Source organism: Dasypus novemcinctus, chromosome 17 (genome assembly GCF_030445035.2).
Source record: "Dasypus novemcinctus isolate mDasNov1 chromosome 17, mDasNov1.1.hap2, whole genome shotgun sequence".
Lineage (NCBI taxonomy): Eukaryota > Metazoa > Chordata > Mammalia > Cingulata > Dasypodidae > Dasypus > Dasypus novemcinctus.
This window is the reverse complement of record NC_080689.1, coordinates 63,316,248-63,332,148: the sequence shown is the minus strand read 5'-3', so window position 1 is coordinate 63,332,148 and position 15,901 is coordinate 63,316,248. Positions and strand designations below refer to the sequence as shown.

The following is a 15,901-nucleotide window of genomic DNA, read 5'->3' as shown; positions in this document are numbered from 1 at the left end:
CAGACACAGAAGAACACCCACCCAATGGACACAGAAAGCAGACAGTGAATGCAAACACAATGGAGGACGGGAGAAATAAATACATAAATCTTAAAAACAGAAAAGAAGAAGGAGTAAAGTCTGGGGTTCTCACACTGGACTCCTGATGTACACTTCTTGCCCACTCAAGAGTTTGGCAATAAAATAGAAAAATGATATTTATGCTGTTCTTAAGGAAAACTAAGTTAATAGGTGAACTATCTCCATTTTAAGCTTCATTCCTACACAAATGGTTCTTGCAGCCTTCTATCTGCCTACCAGAAGATAACATCAAATTTACTGAGGTTTAAAAACTAGTTTTTATGGAGCTGCCCTGGATGGTGCTTCAGAGGTAATCACCGGACATTGTAAATCCTCACAGGGCCCACTGGATGGAATGGAGGAGAGTATGGGCCATGATGTGGACCATTGTCTATGAGGTGCAGAGGTGCCCAAAGATGTACTTACCAAATCCAATGGATGTGTCATGATGATGGGAACGAGTGTTGTTGGGGGGGGTGGGGAGGTGGGGTTGAATGGGACCTCACATATATATTTTTAATGTAATATTATTACAAAGTCAATTTAAAAAATAAATAAATAAATAAATAAAATAAAGGGTAAATACATAAAAAATAAAAAATAAAAAATAAATTAAAAAAATAAAAACTAGTTTTTCTTAAAAAAATCCTTTTTTTCAAGAAAAGTGGCTGATGTTTACTGTGAAAAATGCAAACAATCTAAAAGATGGGATGCACAGATCATATCTCACTCCCAGACTCACTGCTCGGGAACCATGGTTTACAATTTGGTGTGTCCTCTTCTTTTTCCTTTGCCCTTTCCTTAGAGAGTGGCATGGCTGGGAGCTGGGGAGGAGGTGGGGCCAAGCAGATGGCAGGGAGCCAAGGGACTGGCTGGTGTGCTTAGGAAATTGGCTATGCACAGAGGCTGGGCAAATAAATCAATATATTGAGGATAATGGGGGTCAGGATTCCCTCTGTTAGAGAAGGGAATTAAAATTGAGGAAAGGGGAAAGACTAGAGAGAAATCTGAGGTCTTGGATTGGAACTGGAAATATTAATGTGCATTCATGGCTTTCAAAATAAACACATGTATAACATACGCACACACATCGATGTAGATAAGGTGTATATGTGTAAGCACACAAGCCTTCTGTAGGCTGAATCTGCCCAGTGTTTCCTCATGTTGAGACTTAGGTCAGGCCTTCTTGGCAGGGATCCCATAGAAACGGAGCTCGGCTTTTCTCCGTGCATCTCATCAGGAGTTTCAGGATGTTACCTGTGCCACCACTGCTGATGCTAACCTTGATCACCTGGTCAAAGGGGTGCCTGCCAGGTGGTTTCACCCTAAACTGACTAGTTTTTCTTTTGTCATTGAGAACTATTTCGTGAGGAGCAACTCCTTGGTGTCCGTGTTGACTCCCTGATGGTGGCCAAATTGGTGGCTTCTATAGTGAGAGAGCACTTTCCCTTCTCCAATTCGTATCAGTATGGGCCCAGGAATTTCTGGAATCAGCATAGGCCAGACACAATGAGAATTTCTTCTTCCTCTTCTTTCCTCCCTCCCTGTTGGAACATCTTTTCTGCAACTAAAATAGTCCAGAAAAAGAATAATGAAAATGGGACAATTCATAGAAAAGGGTAATAGCAAATGTGATTAAATAGTAGAGAGAAGTGGAGGCAGGAGCTCTTTGCTATTATTCTTTCACCTTTTCTACAACATTTATGTGAAAATGGATTTTTTAAAAGGGGCATGTGCAGTCAATTTGTGTCTATGCATACGTGTACGTGCATGTGAATTTATGCATATGTACCGGTGTCTTTTTGAATACACATGTAGAAATAGGGCTGGAATCGTCTATTATGGACTTGCTTCCCCCCGTCCCCCGCCCCCCTCCAGGTACAGTCAAGTTCGGGAACCAGTGCCCTTAGTCAAGGCTCCTGGTAATCACCCTTAGAGCTAGTTAAAAAGGGGCTCCTGCCTTTAACCCTGGCGGCCCAATTCTCCCTGAGCGCGGCCTCTCCTCTGCCCAGCAGGGCAGGGGCTGTGGGGGGCGGGCCCGGCCTCGTGCTCAGCCATGGACGCTGTGCCTGAGCCGTCAGGGCCCAGCCCGGCGCCGCCGCCATCCTGGACGCCCCGGAGGCCGAGGTGCTGCAGGACGTGCTGCGGGAGCAGTTCGGGCCGCTGCCCAGCTGGCTGCCACCTGCCGGCTCAGGCGTCTGCCCTCGGCGACTCCTCGGCGACCCAGGACGTGCAGTTGGCGCTGGAGCGGGGCGCGGGGCCAAGGCCAAGGAGCGCGGGCGTCCAGGGCCGTCACTGCTCCGCCGCCCCCGACCCCTTCCCGCGGGCGGGCTGGCCCTGCCTCTCAGCCTCCCCGGGCGGCCTCGCTCGCTGCGGCTTCGGACCTCCTGAGGTCCCCCTCGTGCGCCTGGTTGACGGGGGAGTGACGGTGGCTTTGGTGCCCTTACCATAGCCGGCTGCTTTTTGTGCGCCCCACGTGTGGGCTCCTCATCGCCTGCGCTTTGGCGGGAACCGGGTCCCAGAAGGGGACAGCTGAGGCTCCCGACAGCTGCAAAAACGTCTCCACCTACAGGTGCTTTTAAAGAGCTCATTAGTGCACGTGCGTTGAGCCTCAGTTTCCCGGTCCTGTGGGCTGCTCCAGTGCTCTGGTCGCAAAGGCCGCCCCCTTCCACCTTTTCCTCCACAATTTGGTTTCAAAGCAAATCCTAGGTGGTGTCCACAGGGAGCCAGTTCCTCTAGGGCCTGTGTCCTCCAGGGACAAGGTCATCAGAGTTCCAGGACTTTAGAGCTGGGAAAGAGGGTGGTGAGGTGTTACACTCCAGAGAAATGAGGTGCTGGTAGCCCAGGGCCTCTGGCCTCTCTGACAAAAAAAATGAGGCACCTCATGATACATTTCAAGTGTCATCAACTACAGATTCTTTGGCCAGTAAAACATTAGCTCAGCTAGAAAAGTTTGATGGGTTGGTGGCACAGTGCTTGAGTAGACAAGTGTGTGTCCATTTTAGTCATCAGTGCCATTTATTGATTACTTTCTAAGTGTGCGACGCTTGGTGAGGTATTTCTACGTGTCCATTACGTTGTTCACCACAAAAAAACTACAGGGTTGGTGTCCTCCACTTTGCAGATAAACAACCTGAGGCTGAGTGATTAAACACACTACAGGCTTTATAAGGTAGTGAGTGGGGGAGGGGGTTTTCCATCTGTGTGTAGTTGACTTGGAGTTTTTAACAAACACTTCCTAGTGCTTCTCTACCACAGTGCAGTGGGTGCCCTCTCCAGTGGGTGGGGGATGGTCAAGGGACGATGTAGACGTACCCCCTGGCTCACCCACAATGCTGAGATTTGTGCTCTTTTTGCCCTGAAAGTCTCTGCCAGTGGAAGGAACTACTGCTCTTCAGAATATGCCTGCTTAGATTCACCAGCCAGATAAAAGGGCTGTAGACATGAGCTTCATAGCCCGTTCCATGGTTTGGGGTGTCCCCAGCCTGCTGCCATTTCTCTGAGCCCCTCCCTGGCAGGCCAGAGCTCGGCTTGTTGCTCTTCTGGCCTGAAGAATAAATAGGGTCAGGCCGAGGACCCTGGAGCACACATCCCAGTCCCCAGAGCCTTTCCCTTGGGGATGACACCCTGGTAAGAGGAAGGGGGTGAACTGTAAACTTGATGGACCTGGTTTTAAATCGCAGCTGCACACCTCAGGGTCCTGGGACTCGCTCACTCTCCACCCTTAGCGGGTTTCCCTGAACACGCTTTATTCTGAAGCTAGAGCTGCAGGCCCGGCCCATCTCACAACCCAGGGGGCATTGTGACCTCCAGCAGGGAGGCTCTAGGGCTGACACTCTGAGGCAGAGGCTCTTTCTCAGGATCCAGGGACCCCGTGCGGGGGTGTGGGGTGGTGGCAGCCCCACAGGGTGTGAGCTTGCTGTGGGCAGGACCCGTGAAGCAGCTTTGCTCCTGTTTGTTCGTTCGTTCCATCCTTCTTTCCGACAGGCTTGCAGAACTCCTCTTCTGTGGGTTCCCCGCCCCCGCCAGCCTCCTCCATTTCTGGGTGCTGTGCTCCCAGCTGGACTACCTGGCTGTGTGATGCCACAATGCCCCAGGTGCCCCTCTCGTCTCAGGTGCTCCTCCTTCTTCTCCAGGATCCCTGTGTGATAAGCACGGCCGTTGTTCTCACCCACAGGACAGACAGGGAGACTGAGGGGGCAGGAGCACAGAGCACACGCTCGTCCTGGACACTGGCTTCTCCCGCAGGGACGGGCCCCGCGGCAGTGGTTTCTGTGGCCCCCAAGATGAGGAGGCGAGTTGAGGCAACGCTGGTATTGGCGGTGGTGGCCGTGCTCTCCCCCCTCGTGTCTCTCCTTGTTGTGGGCGAGCCCCTCACGCATCTGAACCCCAATGGCTCTTCCTCCTCGTCCTGCACAAAGCCCTCTAGGGACCCCGAATGCACCCAGAGGGTCACTCCACCTCCACCCCAGGTCTGGGCCAGATGCTTCCTGGGAGCAGACAGAGGCCGCCATCCAAGGGGGAGGCTCCTCTCCAGAACCAAAGCTCATGAGGGAAGACCCTGAGAGGGGCTTGGAGCCAACTCCCTCCTTCTGGAATCCAACCGCTAGGGGGTGTGTGCACCCTGTCCCCAGGCCCCAGGTGAGAGGTGGTGTTGACCCAGGAGTGGGGTCTTTCAGTTCAACAACCTCAGGCAGATCCCTCATTCCAGGTGTTTCAGTTCCATCTGGGAGATACCACCTGGCCACCACCTGTGGAACCAGACAGTGAGGAGCCACAGTGGAGGGAGGGAGGGCCGGAAGGGAGCCGGTGTTGGGAGGCTCAGAACCCAGGACAAGCCTCTCCCCTGCCATCCCCAGGCCCCTCAGTGGGTCTGGCCTCTTTAGAGGAGGGCATAATCCATTTTTTTTCAATGTAGGTATATTGAGTGTAATGTGCATCACAAAGTGCACATATAGTGCACAACCTATTTTGATATGTGTACACCCATGAAACCATCACCACAGTCAAGATGCTGAACAAATTCACAACCTGCCCTCCCCCCACCAAAGTTTTTAACCCTTTGTAATCCCTCTACTCCATTTTTCATTCTCCCCAAGCAACTGCGGCTCTACTTTCTGTCTCTGTGGATTAGTTTGCATTTTCTCCTTATAGACATAGAAGGGATCGACTGGACATACTCCTTTTTTCTCCTCTGGCTTCTTCCACTCAGCATAATTATCCTGAGTTCCACCCTTGCCATGGCGTGCACAGTAGTTCATTCCTTTTTATTGCTGAGCTGGGTTCCATTTTATGGCTACGCCACGACTTACCCACTTAGCTGTTGATGGGATTTGGGTTGTTTCCAGTTTTTTATTTCAAATCTGCTCTGTCTAGTTAAAAAATGGGTTTGTCATCTTGTTGAATATTGAGAATTCTTTATGTATTCTAGATACAAGTCCTTTATCAAATGTGTGATTTGCAAATATCTTCTCTCAGTCTGCTCGCCTTGCCCAAATTCATGAAGATATTCTCCCGTTTTCTTCCAGAAATTTTAAAGGTTAGGGCAATGATTCATTTTGAGTTATTGTTTGTATAAAGGTGTGAGGTGTGAAGTTTACTTTTTTTGAAAAAGATTTATTTATTCCATTTATTTATTCCTCCCCCCCCCCCCCAGTTGTCTGTTCTCTGTGTCCATTCACTGCATGTTCTTCTGAGACCACATCTATCCTTATCAGCGGTACCGAGAATCTGTCTTTCTTTTTCTTGTGTCATCTTCTTGTGTCAACTCTCTGAGTTGCAGTGCTACTCCGGGGCAGGCTGCACTTTCTCTCTTGCTCAGTGGCTCTCCTTACAGGACACACTTCTTGTGCATGGGGCTCCCCTACATGACACGGCACTCCTCGTGCGCATGAGCACTGTGCATGTGCCAGCTCCACGTGGGTTAAGGGGGCCCCGGGTTTGAACCATGGAACTCCCGTGTGGCAGGTGGACACCCTATCTGTTGGGCCAAGTCTGCTTCCCTGAAGTTCATTTTCATTTGTTTGGATATTACTATTCAATTGTTCCAGGGCCATCTGTTGAAAGGATTATCCTTTCTCTACGGAATTGCCTTTGCTTCTTTGTTGAATATCAACCTGGACTTCCTTTCTGTTCTTCTCACACCTGCAAAGGCCAGGTGGTCTCCCACTTCCCCTAGCCAGGGCTTGAGGAATAGGGCAGGGGTCCTGAGGGGAGGAAGGAACCAGGCGGTGACCATGGATGTGTGAAATTGAGTCCTTGCTCGTGAGGAGAGCCAAGGCTGATGGCAAGACCAGGGGCAGTGGCTGGTGGCCTTGCTGGGAAAGACCCTGCAGAGGAAAGGGCTGCAGTTTCCTTGAACGGCCCTGGCGGCCAAGATCTCTCACTCAGGGCTCTCATATCCCCAAATTGCTCTGAAGGGACTCTTGTCCTCTGTTTTCTGTAGGGGTGCCCAACCCTTTCAGAGGCGATTTCAGCTCAGAGGCCCCGTGTGACCTGAAGGTTAGCACACCTCCATCATAGCACTGCGGATTGAACAGGGGCCTTCTGCTAGGAGCACCCATTTTGTTCCTATTGTATTTCCCCCCCTGAATTTGTAATCAGAAAATTTGTTTGTGGTTTACATGGTTTTCAGGAGTAACAATGATAGGTCAAGAGGCTCAATGGTAGTTGTACAAATATAGCTCAGGACTAAACATGGGCCTTATTCACATCTTCTTTTTCTCTACGACTCTTCTATTGGCGAAATTTCTGTGGAATTAAACTTCAACAGCTCTAAGTTATATAATGAGTTATTTTCAAGTTCAGTTAAAACAGCAAAAGCATCCAAGTCTCACCAGCATGACTTTTGGTGTGTGTGGGGGTAACTAGTTTACAGTAAGCAACAATTTCAATGCTTTGGATCTGTTAGTTCAGGTGTGATGGCTAATTAGATCTTTGGCTATTGCTTGGTCCAGGGTCAGGGAGGGCACAGGCCATTGGTGGTGCTCTCAGGGCCATGGTGTAGGCATCTCCACACGGAAAACTTTAGAACACACTGGTTGATCTCTGTGCTTCCCCATGAAATGGGCCTCTTTGCCTGACCTCTGCATTTCCTCCCCTGAAGATTCCCACCATTTTGGCCCACTGGCCAAGATAAAGAAGCTCTCCAGCTGTTTAAAGAGCATTCTAGCATCTGGGCTGTGGAGATGCAGATGCTGAAGTACAAGGTGGACAATGTCTGTTCTCAGATCCAGACGCTCAGCAGCCACATGGAAAACACCAGTGCTGACATCCGGATGGTCAAAGGAGTTCTAGAAGATGCTGGCACCTGCCATATCCAGACCCAGATGTTAAGTAATTCCTTGGAGGGGGCTGATGCTGAGATCCAGGGCCTAAAGAGAGCTCTGGAGAATGCAAACCCATTGAATTCCCAGACCCAATATTTCTTACAAAGCAGTTCAGAAAACACCAGGGTTGTACCCCACATGTGAAGCCGAGGCCTAGAAAATGCCAAGGCTGAAATTCAGGTGTTAAAGGCAGGTTTACACTTTGCAAATATGAGTTTACAGAATGCCAGTTTTCAGACCCACCTTTTGAAAGGCAACCTGGAGAAGGTCAGTGTTTTAAGGACCCAGCACCAGGTTTTAAGCAGCAGTTTGGAAGGGCCCAATGCTGAGATCCAGAGGCTCTGGGGAGGTCTGGGAAATGCAAGTGCTTTCAATTCCCAGACCCAGAACTTTATAAAAGGCAGTGTAGACAACAGCACTTTTGAGATCCAGTTATTAAGAGGTCGGTTGGACGGGGCTGGTGAAGTGATTCAGTTGTTAAAAAAGATTTGGAAACTGCCATTGCCCAGACCCAAAAGGCAAAGGGCGGGATGGAGCAGACAAAAGTTGAGCTCCCAGGAATAAGAGCAGTATTGCAAAATGCCAGGGGAGTTAGAGACCCTAACACAAGGAATGAAAGGTGCTGCCTTAAATTCCCAGACCCACATGTGTGAAAACAGACTTCAGAAGGCACAGGCTGAGATCCAGAGGCTACAAGTTAATGTGAGCAATAGCAACTCACTAAGTGTGAAAATCCAGGAGCAGCAGAGCAGTCTGGAGACCCTCCGTGCAGCCTGTGCTTCACAGGAGCAGCTACAAAGGAACCAAAGTAAGTGGTAGGGAGGGTCCACCCTGGGGAGGGCAGAGTTGCTGGGATGTTTCTGCCCATTTAGCCTCAAGCATGTGTCCCCTCTGGGAGAGAGCAAGGGTGGTAGAGAGAGGACAAATCGAATAAACACGGCTCTTTTGTGCCCAGGAGGTAGCGCAGAAGACATGAGAAACTATGTCCCTGCTCTCAGGTGGCTTATAATCTCTCCACAAAATATCTCCTTTTGCAAACCAGATTTTTGTGATGAAGGCATGTGGTAATGGTAGAGTGTACTCGTAGGGCCAGACAACCTGTTTGTGACTTCCAGCTATCACAAACGGTGTGAACCTGAACAAGTTGCTTACCTTCTCTGAGCTTCACCTGCAAAATGGGGGCAATAGGATTTGCTTCACAGGGAGGATCAAATGAATCTACACAGGTAACTCACTTAACCTTGTAGCCAGCATTCAAGCGTGTGTCTGACACTTTCATGAACATCTACCACGTGTCAGGGGTTAAAGATGAATAAGACATGATGCCTGCTCTTGAGAAGGTTACAAGATGCAAGATTGAGACAGACCTGTAAGCAAAGTCATATAGATTGGTGAAAGAGGTGTTAAGTTAGAAGCAAGTATTGGGAACTGAGATGGGGGAGGCAAAAAGAAAGGGGAGAAGGGATCTTTTGTGGAAGGGGGAAGGAAATCTATTATCTTTCTATCTACTCATCTATGTAATCTGTCTATGCAAGTTTCAAAAAGCAAAACCCTTCCTGCATGAACTCACTCTGACATTTTATATTCTATTCTTTAAAAAAAGAGCAAAGCTTGTCAAAACTGATAAACCAAATTTATGACCCACTAATGGGTTGGTGATTGCAATTTGAAAAACCCTGGGCTAGAGGGGTGGCCAGGGCTGGAGAGACATGGGCTAGATTGGAAGGCCTCTGAGTGAGTTTGGCTTTCATCCTCCAGAAAATGAGGAGCCACTGAAGGTTTTTAAGGAGAACCCTGAGGTTCTGACTTGGGTGACTTAACGGAGGGGTCCCCAACTGAGGAATAAAGGAGGAAGAGGAGCAGCAAGATTTGGACATGCTGGCTGTGGTGCTTTGGGGGACATCCAAGTGGATGTCGCCTGCAGGCTGTCTGGAATTGAGGAGAGAGGCCAGGGCTGCAGGCATAGGCTTGGGTGCCCCGGGTATGTTGATTCTGGTTGCAGCAGTCGGAGTGGGTGGTTTCCATGAGACAAAACACAGAAGAGGGCTGAGGGTGGGGTCAGGAATCAAGCTTCCGGGGTCAAGAACGGAAAGACGTGTGTGTGAACCAACTGAGGACAAGGGAATTGGGAGATGTGCATGTGGGAAAGCCAAAAGAGGAGAGAATTTCCACATGGGAGTGGTCAGTTCTGGCACATGCCAGAGAGGCCATGTAAAATAATCGAAAAGCATCCACCGAGGCTAGGCAATTAATAAGTCATTGGAATGAAATTTCGGTGGAAGCAGATCATGGTTGTCGGGCGTGAATTGATCAGGTGTATGAGTCTGTCAAGGAACATAGCTGAGAGGGAAGGTGAGAAGGGGGGAGGAGTAAAAATCAAATCAGCTATTCCTCCATTACAACATCCATCTGTTAATTATAGACAGTGTGGCAAATATTAAAAAATTGCAAGATGAGAAAACAAGCATCAGTATTGCCATGAAAATTTGCCTGCTTTCCAGCAGAACCACTTGCTAATATTTTGGTGTACTTGAGAGTGAGTTTCTAGATTCAGATAGGCTTCACCTGAGGTTCAAGGAAGGGGAACAGGAAAGAGGTGGAGGCTGAAGATAGGGAGGAGAGTCAAATGCACGTTGCATGACTGGCCTTGAAGGAGGTTGGGATGGTACTTGAATCTCTGAGGCTGGGAGGGGAACAGGTGTGGAAGTTGGTGTCCATGTGCAGATGTGGGAACACGAGACTGCAAGAGCTGCTGTTAACCACATCTGTTTCTGGGTGGCATAGGAGGTCACTTGCTAAGGAGGATGCCTGTAGGGAGCTGAGGGAGAGAAGGGATGGTTGGGAGAAGCTGCTGGAGAGATGGGGGCTGACAAATGAGGACTTGGCAGGCAATGCCAAGCCCCTGCTCTTTCCCCTGTTTCCAGTCGAGTCTAAGGAATCACTGGCCATGCGGACCAGTGCCTGGAAGTCTTTCCTCCTTCCTGCCTCTCCTCGAGCCCCACTGCTGCCCTCCTGCTTTAGTATAGACTGAGAGGTGCTCCTTCTTGGCTGTGCATTGGAGTCACCCAAGCACATGGCTGGGACTCATGTACAGAGATCTTATGGATTTTGGTCTGGGATTTAGCCTGAGCACCACGAAGTTTTAAAACATGGGCATTCAGGGTGCAGTATCATTACTTTAACTTTTCCTTAAAAGGCCAAATAGTAAAATTGAGACCTGTGGGCCACAGTCTCTGTAATGGCTCCTCAGTGCTGTCCTCTTGCACTGTTGAAGAGAACCAAAGAGCCAAAGAGAACGTGTAAATGAATGGGTGTGGCTGCTCCAGTGACACTGTTTATAAAAAGAGGCTGCTGGTGGGCCCTAATTGGGTTGGGTTTGGATGACTGGTTCTGAGGCCTCAGAGCATAAGAATCACATGCGGCCTTGTTAAAAACAGACTGTTCAGAAACAATTTCAGAAAAAGCAGTTCTGCACTGGGCCTGAGAAGGGGCATTTCTGCCACGTTCCCAGGAGGCGCGATGCTGCTTGTCCAGGGAACACACTTTGAGAACGCCTGGTCCACGCTGTCTGTCTCTTCCTGAGATCTTTGCATTTGGGTTCTGATGGATGTTTCTGGCCCAAACAGGATGGTCTTTTTTTCCTGTTGTGCCTTCACATTGCATCACTTTCAAATATTTACAGTGTAAACCTGAGCCATTGGGTAAAACCCTTCAGGGCCTCCCATTGCTCACAGGGAAAAATCCAAATTCTTTGTTATGTGCATAAGATCTAGTGCCGGAAGCCTCTCCAGGCTCCTCTGCCACCCCTTGCATGGGGGCCATAGCCCAGTTTTGCACATGTCAGCTCCAGCCATGTGGTTTCATGCCTGCCTGCCTTTGTTCCTGCCACTTCCCCTGTCTGGAAGGCTTTACTTGGACCTGATCACCTGGAAAATCTTCCTCGGTTTTTTTTTGAAGTTTTAAAAGTGATTTTCTGATTAAAAATTTTAAATTTTAGAGCAGTTGTAGGTTTACAGGAAAATCCTGCAGAAAGTTCAGAGCTTTGACCATGATTAACGTTCTCCCTTAGTGGGTATATTTGTTACAATCGATGAACCAATATTATTATAATCATATGATTAACTAGAGTCCATAGTTTAGAGTAGGGTTCACTCTTTGTATTGTACAGCTCTTCATTTTCTGGGATAGTCCTGGGTGTGGGCAGCCAGAGTGGATGGAGATCAAGTCAAGGAAGTAAAGGAGTCTCTGGCTGGATGGACAACTTCCTAGACAGATGGTGGGAATTGAGATGGAGAGACTGTACGGTAGCAGCAGTGAGATGGGAAATAAAGTGATATGATCACAAAACACATGTCTCGGCAGAGAGTTTTTCTGGGTAGCACAGCTGAGTGTCCCAGGAGTACTGAGCCAGGCGTCTTGAGCTGCCCCTCCCTGGTTAATTGGGTAGTGGGATGGAGGAATGGTCTCAGCAGCACTTGCCCTTGGGGAACCAAACCTCAAGGACACGGGCCTCAGTAGCCAGCCGCTGGCGGGCTCAGGAAGGACAGCTCTGGGACATCCGCCATCAGCCCCTGGTTCCCTCTCCTCCCACCTCTGCTCCAGCTCAGCTTCTCTGGCTGCTCCTGCAAGGCTGGAAGTTCTTCAGGGGGAGCTTGCATTACTTTTCTGATGTCAAGAAGTCTTGGAGGAGGCTGAGCAGTTCTGTGTGTCCCAAGGAGCTCACCTGGCATCGGTGTCCTCTGAGGAAGGGCAGGTCAGAGCTGGGGGCTTGGGGTGGTTCTGACAGGGTTGGTGTGTGACAAGGGACTTTGGTGCTTTGACCTTCCTCCTCTAGGGGAGGGCACAGCCCATAACCTTCATGTCTCCTGTCAGGCAGGGAACAATATTGAATTCCTCTGAGCATCTTGCACTGGAGGTGGAAACCTGGACAACAAACCCCACTGTCCTCAATGAGTGGGGGAGATTCCCGGAGGTGGACAGATGCCAGCAGCAGGGCAGGCAGAGGTGGGTGGTGGGGCGGCACCCTGAGAGCATGAGGGAGCATGCTTTCCCTCAGCCTCTCAGGTCCCTTTGGGCTTCCTCTCCAGTCATCAGGGTTGAAATTTTTTTTATCCCCCCCTTGAGGCTTGCTTGCCGTCTGTTCTCTGTGTCCATTTGCTGTGCATTCTTCTGTGTCTCTGTAATCATTCATTTTAAAATTTATCCCACTCCCCCCATGAGGCTTGCTTGCTGTCTGCTCTCTGTGTCCATTTGCTGTGCATACTTCTGGGTCTGTGTATTCATTTATTTTAAAGTTTATCCTGCCCACCCCCCTTGAGGCTTGCTTGTGGTCTGCTCTCTGTGTCTATTTGCTGCGTGCTTTTCTGTGTTTCTACTTGCCTCCCTTTTTGCTGTGTCACCTTGCTGAGTCGGCTCTCCTTAGGGCTTGCAGGCCAGCAGCTCTCTGTGAGGTACGGGCGAGCCTGCCTTCACAAGGAGGCCCCCGGACATGAACCCAGGGCCTCCCATATGGTAGATGGAAGCTCAACTGATTGAGCCACAGCCACTTCTACAATCTTGACTTTTTTAAATGAAAAAGTTGAATGTTTTATTAGTAGGATAATAAGCAATAGTTACAATATCATATAAAGCTTATGATAACAATGTTACCCTTGAATTACATAATTTTTAGAAGTAGTTTTTATTTTCAGGTCATTTTGTGAATTCTGAATATAATAACTAGATTGTAGACTAAGTCACAGGGTGCTGTGAAAAAAATACTGTATTATGTTTATGTGCAATTATTTCAAAGTTTATTTTAATAGTATAGCTGCAACATGTAGCTTTTCCATTGATCTTGCAAAAAGTTGCCATTTTAAATCCCTATCTACCACAATTGAAAATAACTATTCTGGATTAAGTTGCTTCAGATTAGTTTCTTTTCATTCCTAAATAGATTTTACATATTTCTCAAATGCTGCTTCAGTCCATCGTTGAACAAGTTCTGAAGGTTTACTCAGTGTCTTCTTGATCACCAACCACCTGGGTACCAAGATTTGTTGACAAGTCCTGGATTTTCTGCAACAACTTCAGAAAGTTCTGTTGATTCTCCTAATAGAGGAGAATAGAGTTTGCTAGTAGCTTTTGCGCTTTCTGAAGCACCCAGCTCATGTCGTTTGTTCACTTTTGTCCCAACTTTGAGAAGACTAGAGAAAACAACATGTCCCTGAGCTTCCTGTGCGAAACTGCCGAGTCCCGCGTTCCAGCACTGTTTTCTGCTGTTGTCTGCTCATGCTTGCCTGGGAATTTCTGCACTGAGAACAGAGGAGGCCACTGCACAGCATCCAAGTGGCACCAGTGCCCCCCCCACATGCCCCTGGTCCACAGGGTGCAGATCAATCTCAATTTTATTGTCCATCAATCCCATGGCCATGGAGGGCATGTGAGCAGGAGACCCAGGCTTCCTGGGAAGGCCAAGCACTCACATTCGATTTGAGGAGCACCAAGGCCATCAAGGCCCAGGGTGGCCATCTGGTGGGGGTTGGCCTCAGGACGTGTCAAGGTTATTAACAAAAGACCTCACTAGCTCTGGTCATTTCAGTTGACGTGACTGCCCAGCACACAGGGCGCTCCTGATACTGTTCTGTGGGTGTGAAAAAGGCTGTGCTGCTTTGTGAAGCATCCTGAAGCTCTGGCCAGCTGTTGTCCCAGGACAGCACACCTCGTATCCAGGGCTGGGACTAGGTAGGGACAGTCACATGATGGGAAGCTGGGCCTCCCCGAAGGTCCCTGGCTGCTCCTTAGACCCTGGACACACCAGGGAAGGAGCAGGGGGTGTCCAGCTCTGCAGGGACGTGGGTCTCATGGCCCTGCGACCAGTTGGGGATGGCCCAGACTCCTCTCCATACGTCTTGGAGAAGCTTCTCCTCACACCTAGAGTCACACAACCAACTGCCTCCTCTTTACAGATGTTTCTGACCAAGTTCACGAGTGCCCCTCACCACGGGATTGGCCTCACTGACAGGGGCAGGAGGGCTCCTGGCGCTGGGTGGACGGGACGCCTTTCAATGCTGCCTTGAGCCAAAGGTGAGTCCATCCGCTGGACACACACCTCACGCCTGGCTGGAGTTGCGTGTGTGTCCTTGCCCAGTAAGTGTTAGTGCTGTGTGTGTCACAGAGGCACGGAGCCTTGCCTGGGCCCCTCCAGAGGACGTCAGGACAGGACAGGGCCTGGGGCTGCAGAGGGTCCTCCTGTTCTCTCCTTTAACACCCCCTTCCTACACCTGCTCAGGCCTTGTTGCAAGGGGCCCTATCTGAAAGGGATCTGAGTGCGAGTTCTGGGATGGAAGTTGAAAGGTCCCTCCCATCTCCTTTCCCCAACTTGCTGCTTCACAGACACCCTCCCCATCCTTGGATCATCAGTGACTCAGGATGTCCTCAGCAGACTCAGGCCTGCAGGGCATCACAGCTCTGTCCCTGTTCTGGGGCTGCAAGGGGACTGGGGAGCTGTGTCACTTTAGCTCCATGTGCCCCAGCAGGGACAAGGGCCACTGCCTGTATCTAGCTGAATAACATCCCTCTGTTTCCAGGTTTTTGAGCAGAGACCAGCTGGACAACTGGACAATGGGAATGGGCACACGGACGACTGTCCATACTCAGCAGATGTGCAATGACATATACTGTGATGCCACCTACCAGTGGGTCTGCAAGAAATCCGTGGGCCACGATATGGCCTGAGTGCAGAGCAGAGCCGAGGGGTCCCTCCAGGCGGCCAGCTCTGGGCCTCCTCCGTGCTGCCTGCGAGCCTCTGGCCTCTGCTTGCTCTCTGGGGCTTCCACTTGGCCTCCTGGGTGTCCTGCCTTGAACTGTTGTTTAACCCTTTGGAGGCAGGATAGAATAGGGACCTAAGGAGGAAGGGGCAGAAAAGCCTAATAAGCCTGGCAAGAGAAACTGAGGCATTGGCCTGCTGGCTAGCATGAATGTGCTGAGCACAGGGGCAAATTAGGAAGGGGCAGCTAACAAGCACACACCCTGCAGCTTACAGCACACACCCAGCGGCTCTGTGATCTGGAGGCAACCTCATTACATGGCGGAAAAGAGGGACAGGGCGAGGGGGGCAGCACCCCCACCCCACCCACTTTCAGGTTACCTCACGCCTCATGGACAGTGACCAGAGGGTGATCACCGGTGGTCAGCACACCCTGCAGAGTTCGGGGACAGTAGCCAGAAGCCAATCACCCCCCCACCAGCATCCCCTAACCCAGCCCCTATCCCGCTAAGGGAATCGGATCTCCCAGTAGAGTTCCCCTGCTGTGTCTCAAGTATGCCAATCAGGGCACCCCCTCGAGTCCTGAACCCCCGTATATCAGGGGACCCCAGGGCAGAACTTTGCATTTCCCCCCTTCTGTGCATCCTTGCAGGTGCACTTTCCTTCTCTTGCTTCACCCCAATAAATTGTTTGCCTAATTAACTTGTGGCTTGTCCTTGAATTCTTTCTCAAGAAGAAGCTAAGAACCTCAGTACTGGCTCTGATC

The 15,901-nt window shown here is 49.9% G+C and overlaps 1 pseudogene; it reads left to right on the top strand.

Annotated features, from left to right (window-relative positions):
* Nucleotides 1-4,346: 4,346 nt before the first annotated feature.
* LOC131273765 (C-type lectin domain family 4 member F-like) lies at nucleotides 4,347-15,104 on the top strand (annotated as a pseudogene).
* Nucleotides 15,105-15,901: the final 797 nt, after the last annotated feature.